We start from the raw sequence: 3,199 nt of genomic DNA, 5'->3' as shown, positions 1-3,199 counted from the left end.
CAATCATTTGCCTCCTTCCTCTCACACGGCCGCTACTAGCCAACCCCGGCTCTCGTTTTTTCTTGGCCGTCCCAACAACACGGCGACGATTGGCTGATCTCGTGAGGGGGCGGTGTGATTGGACGAAGTGTCCCCGGCTCGGGGCCCCGCACCCGGATTGGTGGGTTTGGCGAAGCAAGGGGCGGGGCGGGGCGCGTCGCCGGGGCTACGGGGTGGGGGGCGGGGGAGGAGGAGGAGTCGGCTCCCGGAATGGTAGGTCTGGCGCCTCCATCTTTCCACCCCGCGCCCAGATGGCACAAAGGGGCAGCGCCGCCCGGCCGCCGGCCTGAGCGGGGGACGAGCCCGGCACCGCCCCGGTAGGTACCGCGAGCGCAGGCGCGGAGTGGGAGCCCCCAGAGCCGGGCGGCGAGCGGGGGCTGGCGACCCCAGCCGGGGGGGAGATGCTGTGGGGCGAGCCCCAGGGAGCTCCCCTCAGGCGTGGGGCGGGGCGGGCACCCCGGGCTGGGCGCTCCCCTGGGGAGGGGCCTTTCCGGGAGCTGGGGGCTCCTCGGGGAACCCGGGGGGCAGAGGGATCCTGGGGGGGGGGGGGCTGGGTCTAGGGAGGCGATCGGATCTCCCGGGCACGGGGGAGGGGGTTTGAATGGGGGTTGGCCCGGATGGGGCGGCCGAGAGTTATGGGGCTGGGGTAGCGGGTGGCTCTGGGGGCAGGCTCGTCCCGGGTCGGAGGGGGTCCTGCGGGGGGGTTCTCGGGGTTGGGGGATCTGTGTGTGCGGGACGGGAATTGGGGGAGGGTCTCTGGGGTTGAGGGATCTGTGTGTGCGGGATGCGAATTTGGGGGTATTGGGGGATCTGTGTGTGCTGGACGGGAATTGGGGGAGGGTCTCTGGGGTTGGGGGATCTGTGTGTGCGGGACGGGAATTGGGGGAGGGTCTCTGGGGTTGGGGGATCTGTGTGTGCGGGACGGGAATTGGGGGAGGGTCTCTGGGGTGGGGGGATCTGTGTGTGCGGGACGGGAATTGGGGGAGGGTCTGGGGTTGGGGGATCTGTGTGTGCGGGACGGGAATTGGGGGAGGGTCTCGGGTTGGGGGATCTGTGTGTGCGGGACGGGAATTGAGGGAGGGTCTCTGGGGTTGGGGGATCTGTGTGTGCGGGACGGGAATTGGGGGAGGGTCTCTGGGGTGGGGGGATCTGTGTGTGCGGGACGGGAATTGGGGGAGGGTCTCTGGGGTGGGGGGATCTGTGTGTGCGGGACGGGAATTGAGGGAGGGTCTCTGGGGTTGGGGGATCTGTGTGTGCGGGACGGGAATTGGGGGAGGGTCTCTGGGGTTGAGGGATCTGTGTGTGCGGGATGCGAATTTGGGGGTATTGGGGGATCTGTGTGTGCTGGACGGGAATTGGGGGAGGGTCTCTGGGGTTGGGGGATCTGTGTGTGCTGGACGGGAATTGGGGGAGGGTCTCTGGGGTTGGGGGATCTGTGTGTGCGGGACGGGAATTGGGGGAGGGTCTCTGGGGTTGGGGGATCTGTGTGTGCGGGACGGGAATTGGGGGAGGGTCTCTGGGGTTGGGGGATCTGTGTGTGCGGGACGGGAATTGGGGGAGGGTCTGGGGTTGGGGGATCTGTGTGTGCGGGACGGGAATTGGGGGAGGGTCTCGGGTTGGGGGATCTGTGTGTGCGGGACGGGAATTGAGGGAGGGTCTCTGGGGTTGGGGGATCTGTGTGTGCGGGACGGGAATTGGGGGAGGGTCTCTGGGGTGGGGGGATCTGTGTGTGCGGGACGGGAATTGGGGGAGGGTCTCTGGGGTGGGGGGATCTGTGTGTGCGGGACGGGAATTGAGGGAGGGTCTCTGGGGTTGGGGGATCTGTGTGTGCGGGACGGGAATTGGGGGAGGGTCTCTGGGGTTGGGGGATCTGTGTGTGCGGGACGGGAATTTGGGGGAGGGTCTCTGGGGTTGGGGGATCTGTGTGTGCGGGACGGGAATTTGGGGGGGGGGTTCTCTGTCCCTTGTTACCTGGGGGGCACCGGGCTGTAGAACCGAGAGAGGACTGGAGACCGGTTTCCCTCCCCCCACTCCCCGCAGGTGAACGGGGTGCGGGAGATGCAATAGGTCCGTTTGCCTGGATGTTATGCTGGGTTCCCGTTTCGCCTCGTGCTGGCTCGGCTCAGCGCTGCTGGTTAGTGGGGCAGGCTGCAGGTGTCTGTTTTGACTAGGGAAGGGGTGTGTGAAAGAGAGAGATCAGAGATGAGTCCTGTGCAACCCTGATTTGCATTTACTCTCAGGAAGTCACGGTTGTAAATGCGTAGGCTCTGCCACTGCCTTAGTAAGCGCAGTTATCTTATTTCTAACAATGGAAGTAAGGGTAGGCGGATTGTTGCATAGAAGTTGGACGTCCTCTTATTTGCAGACACCTCTTCCTGTTTCGTTGGCATGGCCCTATCTAACGTGCAAGGGTTGCTGTGTTCTGGATTTCTGGTCCTGTTATAGATGCATACTTTGCAGTATTTGTAAAAGAATGCTCTGAAGTAGAATAGAAGGTAAACTGAGGTAAAGGTAATGGAGTGCCAGATATGGCCAGAGGGTCTCGGTATTATACATGCAATTGTATTTAAATCGAGGGTAGATCTTGCTGCTCTCTCACAGGTAGAAGACAGAGAGACTGCTTGTGTGAGGAAAATGAGAGAAGCAATGTCTATATTAAAAAAATAAGAAGTGAGACCGACAATATTTTGGGGGCTGTATTCTTACTCCCATTAATAATCCTTACTCGTGCAAGTAGTCCTGTTGCTTCCAGTGGAACAACTTGCACAACTAAAGTTGTGTGTGTACATATGCTATTAAAACAAATGAAAAAAGGACCCTTTGCTTTTTTGTTTTTTAGTAGCATATGATATCAAGGCCCTGATTCTGCAAGCACGCAAAACCATATTTAACCTTATTCACACTAACAGTGCTTAGACGTAAAAGTGTGCTGTAGTGCTTTGGTGAATTGGATGCCAAAGTGAATCGCTGCTATTATTATTTTAAGTGATGCAGCCTATAAAGGTGAACTTAAAAATGAAAATAGAACTTGCCCAAAAAATCCACAAACCAGGCTGCAGGTGACGTCAAGCACAGGAATAAATGTTAACTTATTAACAGCATCATAGACTGACTTCCTGGTTCACAAAAAAAGCCCTAATACATTGGGTTGCAATGACTT

At 59.0% G+C, this 3,199-nt stretch overlaps 1 protein-coding gene across 4 annotated transcripts in view; it reads left to right on the top strand.

The window, feature by feature from the left end:
• Positions 1 to 201: 201 nt before the first annotated feature.
• Positions 202 to 3,199, top strand: part of RSPRY1 (ring finger and SPRY domain containing 1) — a 53,736-nt gene continuing 50,738 nt past the window's right edge. For 2 of the 4 annotated variants that reach the window (XM_005307045.4, XM_008178693.4), the window contains exon 1: positions 202 to 356. The gene's annotated coding sequence lies outside the window, so the exon portion shown is untranslated. The remainder of the gene's footprint in view (positions 357 to 3,199) is intronic. The other 2 variants (XM_042841568.2, XM_042841579.2) reach the window with 2 other exon arrangements.

Source organism: Chrysemys picta, chromosome 14 (assembly GCF_011386835.1).
Source record: "Chrysemys picta bellii isolate R12L10 chromosome 14, ASM1138683v2, whole genome shotgun sequence".
NCBI lineage: Eukaryota > Metazoa > Chordata > Testudines > Emydidae > Chrysemys > Chrysemys picta.
This window is presented reverse-complemented; position numbering and strand designations above follow the sequence as displayed.